Consider the following 13,931-nt stretch of genomic DNA (forward strand, 5'->3'; position numbering starts at 1 on the left):
CATCAAATTCTTTATTTTTAACAGAGATAAAAGTAGTTCCTGCCTTACAGATTTACTGTAAGAATTAAACGTGTTAACGTATGTGAAGCACTAAGTGAATTGCCCAGCGTGGCGTGCTGTGTTAATGGCTGCTCTCAGGATTAATATTCGTACTGGCTCTTAGTATTAACACAAGCATCAAAATTATCAGTATTGTCTGAAGGCCCAGTCCAGCCTGAGGTACTCATGGACAACTTGAGTTGACGCTACACCCCGCCCCCAGACAGCCTTCTCTCCCTGACCCAGCTCTTACAGACATGGCTCTCTTCCTAACTCCTGCTGCCTTCTAGTAGTCTGACCATATATCCCGGAATTTAATTACATTTTCAGTTGTTTGCTGTTGTCTATGCTAATCTTATATAATCGAAGGAGAGACCATGAATCCACCTATTCTGCTGTCCTTTCTGGTTCTCAAGCCTCAAGCTCTGAGGAGAGCAACTCACTTCAGGGAAGAGGATAGTCCATGGATGATCTTCAGCTGACACCAGTCACAAGCAAGGCAGAAAGTGCTAAAAGCCGAGAACACATTAAAGGCACGGATCAGGGGCCTGGCCCTCAAGTATTGTCCACTTAAACTAGAAAGAGAAATATCCATCCTATAAAGTAGCATAAAGCTCCAAGTTAAATCACATACCTAATGTAATTCTTGCTGCATGAAATTCTAAAGAAGGAAAGAGAAGGAAAAGGAGGTTAGGAAAGGCCTAATGGAGAAAGACCACAGTGTGAAGAATAAGCCCTATGTAATGATCAAAAACTACCAAAGAGCATCAACATCACAGTAAATAATTTTCATACCATAAGAAAAATAGCTAACATATATTGGATGTTCACTATATGCTGAGAACTATTCTAAGTGCTTTATAATATTAACATATTTGATCTTCAAAATATCCCTGTGAGGCAAACACTGTTGTTTCTATTTTATGGATAAGGGAAGTGAGGCTTAGTAAAAGTTAAATGACTTGCCCAAGATCATACAGCTAATAAGTAGAAGGGCTGAGTTATAATTCCAGGAACTTGGGCTCAAGTCCATACTCTTTATCATTATGTTAAGCTACACTCTTTTTTTTTTTAAGTTTATTTATTATTTTATTTTAAGTTTATCCTTGAGAGAGAGAGCACGCATGCATGCATGTGCACATTAGAGAAGGAGGGGCAGAGAGAGAAGAAGAGAGAATCCCAAGCAGGCTCTACACTGTCAGCACAGAGCCTGATCTGGGGTTCAAATCCACAAACCATGAGATCATGACCTGAGCTGCAATCAAAAGTCAGATGCTTAACCAAATGATCCACTCAGGCGTCCCTAAACTACACTCTTTATGAGATCATGTAATTCTTGCAACAATCCTGCAAAGGAAGTCATATTTTCCACATACTGTAACCTATGTGAAAACAGTTCCTGGAGTTGTGCAGTGCACAGTCTGAGCAGTCATATGTGACAGCCATATGATCTGTACTACTTAGGTAGAAAGTTTAACAATTTGGCCCAAACTGCACAGTCTATACAGTCAAATGTGACAGACAGTCTCTTTTCATTTAGATATGGAATCAGAAAAGCCAAGATATGGCAATGTGCAAGATTTGTCCTGAGATCCAAAGAGTAAACTACTTTGATTTCCTAAGAGAAAAAAATAAAGAGAAAGGATGAGGGCACTTAGTTCATCTTAGTTCACTTCCCATTTAATTCCATGCTCTGGATGGGAAAAGAAGCCACTGGACTATCCTGAACACCAGAGCATAGAAAGCAGTTTCAAACAGCTGAGCCTACCAATAGTTCATTATAAGAAAAAGGGAACCTCTTCTCCAGGAAAGAAAAATTAAAGCAGCAGCAAAGAGAAAAACAATGGAAGGTTCAACATCAGAGAGGGGGCAGGAATGGGTTGGATCTAACCCACATGCAGAAGTGACTCAAACAGAATTGTAACAGGTTGAAATTCATTAATGGATGTAAAAGTACTCTGTAAATAAAAAATCCTTTACAAATATAAAATGTTACAGCCCGTAACTATGGGGAAGCAAGGAATACTGAATAAAGGATGTGATGAAAATGCCTTATAGTTTTCTAGGCCACCTGGAGTCCATTTTAAACAGTGTGGTTTCACTTTTGCATTTGTAATATTGTAAACTCCCTGAGCAATATTTAGAAAAATAAAGGAACAATGAATTACAAAGTAAAATAAAATTAATTGTATCACTTTTAGATTGGCGATCCCTCTCAAATGACAAGAATATAAAGCATTTTATAAGCAATCAAGATGTCCTTCAATAGGTAGAAAGATAAATAAACTGTGATACATCCAGACAATGGAGTATTACTCACTACTAAAAAAGAAAAGAACTCTCAAACCATGAAAAGACATGGAGGAAAATAAAGTACGTATTAAGTAAAAGAAACCAACATGAAAAGGTTACAGACTATGATTTCAACTATGTGGTATCCTAGAAAAGGCAAAACTATGGCAACAGTAAAAAGATTAGTGACTGTTGGACACTGGAGGGGCAGTGACATTTGAGGGGAAGGGATGAATAGGCAGAGTACAGAGGACTTTTAGTGCAGTGAAAACACTTAGACAATACTATATGTGTCATTATACATTTGTCCCAAACCCATAGGATTTACAACACCAAGAGTAAACTGTAATGTGAACCAAGGACTTTGGTGTGATTGTACATATCAACGTAGATTCATTAGCTGTAACAATGTACCACCCTTTTGATGTGTGGGAGCAGGTGTATATAGGAAATCTATGTACTATTCCTTCAATTTGGCTGTGAATCTAAAGCTGTTCTTAAAAAAAAAAAAAAAAAAAAAACTACACGAACTTTTGGACTTCATAATAGGCACATATTCCTGTATAGATGCTGGAAACCTTAGGGGGAAAATAACATTTATTAAGACTCAATATTTTAAGTCTGATACTTACCTATCAGAAGTCCCTTTCTACTCTGTAACTCTATCAGATAGGAATAAATATATCCATTTTCATAGATGAGAAAATTGAGTCTTGGTTAAGGAAATTACTTAAGGTGATTACTTCACTGTTAAAGTGAAGGTCTAGTAATCTGTAAGCCTCTTGGATTCAGGATAACAAATCCAAAACTGTTTTTTTTTTCTCTCCCTCTAAACCATCCTGTCTCAAACCTGCAAGTATCAAACAATTCAGTAAAAATTCATAAATCTGGGTAGCTTTACCCTTGTGGTCTCTGGTTTTTATGAAAGGCAATTAACTGAAAGTCCACAGCAGGCACTCTTTTCTATCACCTGCTAGTAAAAGCTGAACTAGCTTCAGATGCCTCTACCTTACTGTCAAAATATGTTCCATAATGGGAATCCCAACCAATATTTTAGCAATGAGGAAAGGAATGTAATGGCAAACACTAAAACCACAGTCTACATGAGACTTGTTTGTTCCCCATAACAAGATTTCTGGAAAAGAAATACAACCTGTTCCAAATATTCATACCCAGCAGGAACTGGGAGACTAGACACAAAAACTGCAAAAGCGATATTAAGCAGTGTGTGGCACATTCTTCTGCCCTTGATAATGAAACCAAATGTTTCTCTTTTAAAAGATGACTATAATTTTGATTTTTATAAAAATTACAGTTCTATTTAAATGCCAATATGTGAGGAACGTATAAATGAGAGGCAGAGATAATACATATTTCTTTTTTTTTTTCCATTTATTTCTAGGAGAGAGAGAGAGAGAGCGTGAGCAGGGGAGGGTCAGAGAGAGAGGGAGTCACAGACTCCGAAACAGGCTCCAGGCTCTGAGCTNAGAGAGAGAGGGAGTCACAGACTCCGAAACAGGCTCCAGGCTCTGAGCTGGCAGTCAGCACAGAGCCCGACGCAGGGCTCGAACCCACGAACCGTGAGATCATGACCTAAGCGCAAGTCGGACGCTCAACCGATTAAGCCACCCAGGATCCCCTAATACGTATTTCTTTTCTGTCAATTAAAAAATCCTAACATAGCTAGGCTTCTTTGCCTGATTCAAAATAACCTGTTTCAATTATTCTACATATAGGCAGCACCTCAGTAAGATTAAATTATTTTCTCGGAGGAAGTAAGATAATTTTTGTCTGGCACACATTTCACATTCCTGAATGAATGAACTTTCATTTGCAGACAAATGAGAACTATAAATCCATCCTTGAAAAAAAAAAAGGGGGGGTGGCCTTTTATTGACTTCAGCTTTTATTCTTTTCAGAACACAATTCATTCACAAATACATTTCATCTATTCCGAAAATAAGGGCAGGTTTCATCACCCGTTCGATGGCATCCCTTTTGCCTACCTTCATTCACTGTTATCAGAGAACACGCATAAACTGTTTAAAAACTTTTGCTGTGTCCCTATTGGCTAAAAGCAACGCCCACGTCCTTAGCAAGGTCTTCTGCCTACCTCCGCACCCATCTCATCTCCCGATCTCTACACAAGCCTGAACAGGGACTGTGAGTTAGCAAATCTGGGCTGAAACCCAGACACCTGTAGACGAAAGAAGAAAAAGAAAGAAGCGGGGAAGGAGATTCTGTTGTGCAGCCTGATTTCTGTAAATCTCCAATTTACAAATGATGGAATTTAAGCCCTTGGTGTTGTACAAGTTTCCCAATACCACACAGTTAGCTAAGAAAGAAGTCAGGTTATATGGACCTTTGAACCCCTCAAATAAGGGCCGTGAGCTCCTCAAGGAAAGGAACTACGAAGCCATATCTCTTCTTTATGCTCCTCTTTCTTTTCCTTTTTGCTTTTAGCTTCTAAGTGAGAAGGACTGGATACCTCAAAAGTCCTACTTCCTCATTTAGTTTCAAGCAGAAAAACTGGTTTTGTGCGTAAGTACAATATTTGACTTGGAAACCTGAGAACTTCTGGTCAGAGACTGAAGGAATGGTGAGTGTCATCTAGCTTTCTCTCTAGCAGTGCTCTGGCCTTTCCTCCATATTCCTCTTTTCAGGTCTTCTCTCTGAGTCTCAACATGCGTGTTCTCTAGGACCTTTCAGAGTGATTCTGATTTCACTGTGGAAATTAACACCTTATATGGACAAAGGCACTTTAGAAGGGTCTGAACTGTAGGCACACAACTACCGTGAAGGAAGTGCAAGTGCCTGGTTTGGTGGGGGAAATAAGCTACGAGCGGAAAGAGGCTAAGAGCAGAAGTGTGGAATCAGAAAGCTTTGGGTGAACAGCTTGTCTATACTCACTTGTTCCCACATGTAAAATGCTTATAGGATGGGGAGACTTAAAGAATTTACACAGATAAAGGACTTAATACATATTGCCAGTCCATAAGCTGCAGTGAGCAGCAGTAATAAGCAGTAGTAATAATTACACAAGTCTGACCTGAATTTTGAGTACTAGAAGAAGAAAGCGAAGCCTGTGAAGGGCACGTGTGTTTCAGGATGAACGCCCCAAACAGCCAGAGTGGCACAGGCTGGAGGAGGCCTCCTTCCTAAGAACAGAATGAAACTGCAAGGACTGATGCTAAAGGAGCCGATACAGGCCAGAAAATTTAGTCCAACTACACCCCCCTTGGCTACTTATCCAGCTGGTCCTTTCACACAGAGGGATGGGACCTGACTCCAAAACCTTGGCTGGTTGGCCAGCAAGTGCATTCCTTCAGGTAACACCTCTGTATTAAACATACCTAGTCTGTTCCCGATCACAGAGGGCTACAAGTAAAGAAATGTTCCAGCCCCCGAGGATCTTACAATCTAACAGGAAAAACAGTAATACACATGAATGATAGTCACTAATTAGCCGAGAGAAGCAGGCAACTGGAAAGAATTGTGACTCTTTTTTAAGATGGGCCATTCCATATTAATACTTCTAATCTTACACTGGCAAATCTTTCACTTGTCCAGTTAAAGTTCCCTTTACTACGAGATAAGCACATGACTGGTATTTAGCCAATTGAGTAGGGATAGCTAAAACTTTCTTAGCTAAAGTATGTCTGTCACTTGCTAAGGGAGTTCACAAAATGGCTGTGCCTAGAATTTCTTTCCAGACTTTTTCAATATGCATATCATTAAATCTCTCATCTCTGAGTGATGGTAATCAATCTCAAGTTAATCATAAGTAATATGACACAACTTTCCTACTAAAGTCAGGTTCTCTTAAATTTGCTCTCTGGAAAATATCATGATATAAAATATGAGTTCTAATTTGAAAATACAGCATTTGAAATGGAAATGCATATTTATTTAATGCTGGCTTTTCTGTTTGGCTGGATAAAGTAATCTAGTGAATGAAGCTAAAACTAAATTTATCATCTAGAATTCATAATTTTGGCCTATTCATAACAATACATACCATAGGTTCAATTCTTTCCACTGAAAAATCAATCATATGTAACTCATTTCAAATTTGCTCCAGTGCCTTCTGTAAGAACCTATATTACAGGAACTTTCCTCACAGCCATTTTTTTTTCCTCTGTGTATGAGATGCCTCATCCACAAACCCTCACTTCAAACTAAATGACATATGAAACAATGGCTATTTTTTTTTTCACTAGAGAGCGAGGGAGACAGAATTCTAAGCAGGTTCCAGCACTGTCAGCACAGAGCCCAGTGTGGGGCTCAAACTCATGAACAGTGAGATCATGACCTGAGCCAAAATCAAGAGCTGGACACTTAACCAACTGAGCCACCGAGGCACCCCTAAAAAATAAACATTGTGTATTCTTAAACTGTTGAATAAGAAGTAACTAATCCACACTCAAAAGAAAAGTAGTGATGACAACAACAATATAAGAAATTAGAGTTTGCTGCTCTGAGCAAAAACTCAGATATACTCATTAATATTCCATGGCAGCATTATGTTTACCAAAGATTGTACATGAATATTTGTGAGACAATGTTATTCTGAGTCTAGATTTATAATGAAATAGCAAATTATAAAATATATCCTCCTAAAAATGTTCCTATCTCAGGAATTTTTATCTCTCTTATTTAAAATACTCTATAGAATCTTCAGTATCCCAGGAAAAGATTTTCTTTCAAAGCTATTAATTATCTTTTTACTGCAGAAGACAGACACGTGGAAAGCATAGGGTTTGTCACTATAAATCATAGTAATAAATTATTGTTAAAAAAGAAAATGTCTAACGAGGTATAGCATGTAAAGAACTTTTCAGGTAGGCTTTAAGTAAACTCCTCCAAACTGGAAGGTATTATGCTGAGTGAAATAAGTCAGTCAGAGAAAGACAAATATCAATGTTTTCACTCACATGTGGATCTTGAGAAACTTAACAGAGGACCATGAGGGAAGGGAATGAGAAAAAAAATAGTTACAAACAGAGAGGAAGGGAGACATACCATAAGAGACTTAAATACAGAAAACAAACTGAGGGTTGATGGACGGGGCGGGGGGGGGGAGAGGGGAGAGGGGAAATGGGTGATGGACACTGAAGAGGGCACTTGTTGCGATGAGCACTGGGTGTTGTATGTAAGCAATGAACCATGGGAATCTACCCTAAAAACCAAGAGCACCCTTTACAGACTGTATGTTAGTCAATTTGACAATAAATTATATTTTTTTAAAAAAGAAAACTTCTCTGCTAAAATGATTTCTGCTTTACTTAGACTGATTAGAAAGATACAGCTGTTTTTCTACACATAAACAGACCATAGATTTTTAATCAAGAGATCTTTTCCCCATCACATTACATTACATTCTTAACTATATGGTAAGAATAAGCATTTTTATTTTTGATCTTTAAGGACCAAGAAATTCATGGTTTCCTATTTAAAGGCTGGAAAATGGAATACTCGTATGATGGAAAATCTGATAAAAGTTTCAAAATAAAACTCAACTGGAGATATGCCACATCTGCTGACATGAATCTGAATTCTGTATTGATTCTGTGAAGTTACACTGAACAAGAGGTGAAGAAAAACCTTTTGGCCAATGTGCTAAATGACGGTCACCCCTGTTTTCCCCTGTTGTGTTATGAAACGTGCCGTACGTGGGGCCTATGTCATTACTAGATCTGTTAACAGTTTCACAGCTCAGAGTTTGGCTTCATTTGTTAAGCATCAAGCTGCCCTATCACTTGTATAGAGCTGAAAAGGTTGTTATGGTTCATAATGTAAAACTCACAAAAGTGCACAGCTGCTGTTCATATTCTCAAAGAAGTCTGTTATAATAATGATGTCACGGAAAAAGGCTGGAATCTATTACATATCCAGAAAGCCCAGCCATTCAATCTCTCCAGTCAATGCAGGTATACGGGTTGCACCGTAAACATTATGGTAGCACGAGGATAAAGCAAAAAGTTCATTAAAACAAAATAACTGCTGAGGGGAGGTAATTAGGGGCTCTTTATAGTTTTGCTTTCAGGAAGCATCACACCACTGTAAGTACCCAAAAGCACATCACCATCTCACTGTCTGATATTCTATTGTGAGCCACAAAGCTTTGCAAAAATTACAATATAAATCATCAGGCCCTCAAGGGAAACTATACGAGGTCATCTAAACAAATAAAACAATTTCTCTTCAGTTATCATACATACCTACTTAGAAAGCATGATGAATTGAATCCTGGTCTCCGGTAAAATACAAAGCAATAATGCATTATTAATTTTAAGAGCTTCTGTGTATTAAGAAACCGCTATCACTTTTTAGGGCACAAAATGTGAAGGTGTTTCATGCTCTGGCAGATACAGAAGAAGAGTCTAGTTTCCTTATTTTGATATTCTTTTTTTAAAATTTTTTATGTTTTATTCATTTCTGAGAGAAAGAGACACAGCATGAACAGGGGAGGGTCAGAGAGAGAGGGAGACACAGAATCCAAAACAGGCTCCAGGCTCTGAGCTAGCTGTCAGCACAGAGCCCGATGCGGGGCTCAAACCCACAACCGTGAGATCATGACCTGAAGTCGGACACTTAACCGACTGAGCCACCCAGGCACCCCTTGATATTCTTTTATAACAAAACATACAAACCACTTTCCAAGTGAGAATTTTTAAAGTGGTTTTAGAAATGTATGAATATTAAATAGTTCCTACTCTATACATTTGCAGCATTTTAACTATTTCAGTGAGATTCCGAATTAGAGATGAGAGAAATTCTGACCATCAGATCATATGTGTAAACTATAGCTACTGAAATTATCTAAATACTCTTGAGACTAAAACAGAGAAGACGACACTGAAAAAGACCTAAATTCAAGTCCCAAATCTGCCATTAAGCAGTTGTTTTATCTTGAACAAGTAAACAACAGCACTCAATTTCCCTTTCCTTAACTTTAAAATGAGGACCATGAGACAAGATGACATGTGAAGTTCCAGTTTCCCACAACAATATTTCTCAACCTACAGTCATCAGATATGGGAGAACCAAGCATCAAAGGATGATGGCAAAGCCACCTTTGCTCAGGGCAGGGCACTGTCCTAAGCATTGTACACATATTAATTCACCTAACCTTTAAACAAACCTGCATGGTAGATACTCTTATTATCCTCACTTCAAGCTGAAGACATGGAGAAATGGACAAGTAGTGTGACCAATGTCACACACAAAGTGAACGAAGAACAAGAATCCATATCCAGGCCAACGGGCTCCAGGGCCAGCTCTCTTTATCACCATACCAGACTGTATCTATGGGGATATTCTTTGAGATGGATATGGCTGTTTACAAGTTTCTGGTAAAAGGGATGAGTCAGAATTCAGGAGTGGAAGGTGTGGTAACAGAGGATGCTACAGTGCCTTAGATGATAGCAATTCTACAGCACAGGACCGTGTGGAGGCAAAGTATTACATATTTCTGCAGCTTGTAATCTGGTTCATTTTGCCCACAGAAGGCAAATATATTCTTTTTTTTTTTATGTTTTATTTATTTCTAGGAGAGAGAGAGAGAGAGAGAGAGAGAGACAGCGTGAGCAGGGGAGGGTCAGAGAGAGAGGGAGTCACAGACTCTGAAACAGCCTCCAGGCTCTGAGCTGGCAGTTAGCACAGAGCCCGACGCAGGGCTCGAACACACAAACCGCGAGATCATGACCTAAGTGAAAGTCGGACGCTTAACCGACTAAGTCACCCAGGCGCCCCAAGGCAAATATATTCTTAACATTACCAATAGGACCATTTTATCTGCATGGACATACTCTATCCTATGCCTGAAACTTTAAAGCAACATTTCCTAGCACCTGCTTATATCTCAAGTAGTGCTCTAAAGCTAGAACTCAGTGCAATAATAATAACCCACATAGTGACAGTGATAGTTTGATTTTATATCAGCTATAAAATGACATTTAAACATGGTATCAGTTACATATAAATAGAGTTTGAAAATAAGATATTTCAACCACAATTATTTACAGCTGAAAGCAAACCTAATCCACATGGGAAATGGCTTTGCTTAATTTACTGCCTACTGACTTATTTATTTGATTGATTAATAAGTACACAAAAGCTAGTTTAATCTCAGTTGCATGAAGCACATAAATATCCAGAAGTTCTAAGTTTGTTTAATACCTTGATGAAGGTGTGTGTATTCATGAAATGTCCTACATGTTTCCAGTAAGTCATTTATGATCACTAACCAGATAATTTTATAGCTAGATAAGACCTTACCTAGTTTTACTTCTTCATTGAATAGGCAAAATAGGGATATCTTTTCATCCATTTAATACGGCAATGAAGTATTAATTTAATTTATTGAATTCTCTAAATTTAATTTCTGAGAATTCAAGCTCTTTCACTGTATCTTCACACAGCTGTAAAAATAAAAATAGTCTGATGCCATTTAAATCCCCTTGCCATAACATAAATACACATGCCAAAATATACAAGACTAAAAGAAACACCCATTTACCATTACATAGATGCTATACATAAAAACAATCCCAGTCCTTCCACTTCGTGATTCTTCTGATGCAATGACCACATACAGGTAGCCCTCAAATTAGACTCGCCTTTCTGTCTTCTGGTCTCCTGCCTGTGCCTAGGAGCTATATAATCAGAGAACCCCTTTTGCAGTAAACAGCCACACTATAAGTTAAGTGTGGAAATAGATTCTAAATCATTTGAAACATTCTGGGCACAGCTGGAAGACCACCTGTTGGAAATGGATGAGTGATGTTTGAACACACAACAATAGAAGCAAGGGACTGTGCACGTAACTTTCATTGCACACTTTTCCTCACCAACAATTTTAAGTTTACTGAAAGACTTTGATTAAAATGCAACAGACTAGAGCCAGACTGCATTTTATTCTTCTTGAAAATGCAGGGAAACCTGCTGAATAAGACCCCCACAATGAATCATACCATATCAACAATCTCACAGATAATGTGAAAAGTCCTATAAAATGCTAATTTTTCTTTTATGTTGCCCACACCACCTGCTAACTTTCACCATTTTATCTTTTTAAGTGTCTAAATATATCTCATAAATAAAAATAGAAGATCTCCATAAAGAAAATAATAATTCTGGCTTTACTATTTTGAACTTCCACGTAGTACTCAAAGTAGGTAACCAGGCCTTTTTTTTTTTTCATCACCTATAGGAAAGCCACAGTGCAAGTTGTAAGGTAAAATACAGAAAGTGCATGGAAAAAGAACCTAAACTTCCTAACATCTTCCACCAAACAAACAAAACTAAAACAAAATAGGGTTTCATCATCAGAAGTCCCAATATTCAAATGAAGTTATCTGAGACTTTCTACCTCTGAGAATTCATTCCCAACCAATCAATAAGCATTTACCACATTCTTATACTGTATGTACTATTGTGCACCTCAAAATGCAGAGCAACTTTTCTGCAGGGGTTTGAAAAACACCTGAAGCAGAGAAATCAGTTCAAAGTCTGTGCCAAAATCCAGTCACTGAAGGATGAAAGCCTTCAAGAGGGTTCTACAAGTGAAAATGAACTTTAGGGGTAAATTGTGGAGACAACAGAGGATGAAGTAAGTCCTAGTGTTTGGTAGTAAGTTCAATTCAGCATAACAGAGAGGAACAAATCCAGTGCAGTAACTGTGGCCGGAGTGTACAGCTGACAATATGGAAAGAAAGGCCAACATGAGCCTTATCTAAATTATTAAGTAGCCACCCAGAAGCCCCATAATAAGACAGATTGTATGTTCTATACTATGCGGCAAATACTATTTCTTTGACAATCATGATAAAAACAGAAAAAGGCTTTAAAAAATTAAAGCTCAATGTCCATCAACTGACGAATGGATCAAGCTGTGGCTTATGTATACAATGGAATACTACATGGCAAGGAGAAAAAATGAAATTTGGCATGTGTAGCAACGTAGATGGAACTTGAGGGTGTTATGCTAAGTGAAATAAGTCAGGCAGAGAAGGACAGATACCATATGTTTTCACTCATATGTGGAACAGGAGAAACTTAACAGAGGACCATGGGGGAGGGGAAGGGGAAACATAGTTAAGAAGAGGGATGGAGACAAACCATAAAAGACTCTTAAATACAGAGAACAAACTGAGGGTTAATGGGGGTGGGGGGTGAAGGGCATGGAGGAGGACACTTGCTGGGATGAGCACTGGGTGTTGTATGGAAACCAACTTGACAATAAACTATAATTTAAAAAAAGTTAAAGTTCTAGGAGGACCACAGAATTTTCTATCCCCAGGGACTAGGACATGTTAAAAAAAAAAATCCCATAAGCAATATTGCAAAAGCCTGAACTTATAAAAAGTCAGATTGGAAAAATTAACCAGACTTCGTGTCTTATTGTATCTTGAACAATTCTTGCTTTGTTATTTCATAAATGTTTGATTTTTATATCACCATAATAATAACACACAAATGTATTAGTATTGTTGGCCTTGTTCCTAGACCAAAAAAAGGGGGAGGGTAGTATTAGATTAATTTGTAATAGTATCTGATTCAAAACAAATAATTCAAGTTAAAGCAATGACCACACTGACTAACAAGAACACTGTTGAAATTTGCCAGGTACTTTCATGATCGTTGGCTTCCTTCAACTAAGGCAAAGATATCCTAAAATGGCTTTGGCTTTAAAATGTGTCAAACCAAAACAAGATATTTTGAGGTTAATACTTGGAAAAAGTTACATCAAACTATAAAAATCAGACAATATAACCAGTCACCTCAAAGCTCTAAAATAGCAAATGAAATTTTTTGCTACATATTACCAAATTGCATTAGCAATATGCCACTTCTACATAATTGTTTCTATCAAGGAATTAAGAAAAAATAAGAAACAGCATCTAGATATCAAATTTTAGTTATTAGGCTGCTTTGGACCTGACTTTAAGTACCAAAGTTTGTGGATTTTACAAACTTGACAAAATCGAGCACAAACTCGTACCACATTAGTCTAGGAAAATGTCCAAATGTGCAAGTACGATGGCACTCAAGCCCACTTTCAAATTGTAGTTTTTAAGTTTTCGTGACAACCCAATAACATCACAGACCACCACAATGTCAAGAACTATTAGATTTATGTTGAAGGGTTTAGTTATTACCCAGGCGTTAACTCACAGTGTTGGGTTACTCTGTAATTACAGAAGCTATAAAATTAATTTTACGGTAAAAAAAACAATGTGGGAAAAATTTAAATTTCTAGTCAGAGTTCTTTTTGGCTCATATCCAGAATTCTCTTAAGAATCTATCACTTTAAACATTTAGTTCCATCACCATTTCCTTAATCCTTTGTTGAAAGTTGGTGATTCCCAATGTACAATGTCAGAGCCTTAAAATAATGTATTTGTCAAGTGGCAGAAGGGACACAGTGATTGAAAGTTCAAATTATGGTATCAGATTGCCTGGAGTCTTGGGTCAAGCTCACAAACCTCTCTTTGCCCTAGTTTCCCTTCTACATAGGATTGTCACAGAAATAGGTATTCCTGGGGTGCCCAGGTGGCTCAGTCAGTTAAGCATCGAACTTTTGACTTCAGCTCAAG

At 37.8% G+C, this 13,931-nt stretch overlaps 1 protein-coding gene across 6 annotated transcripts in view; it reads right to left on the reverse strand.

The window, feature by feature from the left end:
• The window catches only part of BMPR1B (bone morphogenetic protein receptor type 1B), a 394,444-nt gene that overhangs the window by 194,218 nt on the left and 186,295 nt on the right, over positions 1-13,931 (reverse strand). The window contains exon 1 of one of the 6 annotated variants that reach the window (XM_039241287.1): positions 10,612-10,654. The exons of the other annotated variants lie outside the window; for them this stretch is intronic. The gene's annotated coding sequence lies outside the window, so the exon portion shown is untranslated. Of the gene's footprint in view, positions 1-10,611; positions 10,655-13,931 lie in introns of those variants that run through there. 6 annotated transcript variants of the gene reach the window in all.

This window comes from Hyaena hyaena, unplaced genomic scaffold, assembly GCF_003009895.1.
Source record: "Hyaena hyaena isolate Hyena2069 unplaced genomic scaffold, ASM300989v1 scaffold_191, whole genome shotgun sequence".
In the NCBI taxonomy this organism is placed as follows: domain Eukaryota; kingdom Metazoa; phylum Chordata; class Mammalia; order Carnivora; family Hyaenidae; genus Hyaena; species Hyaena hyaena.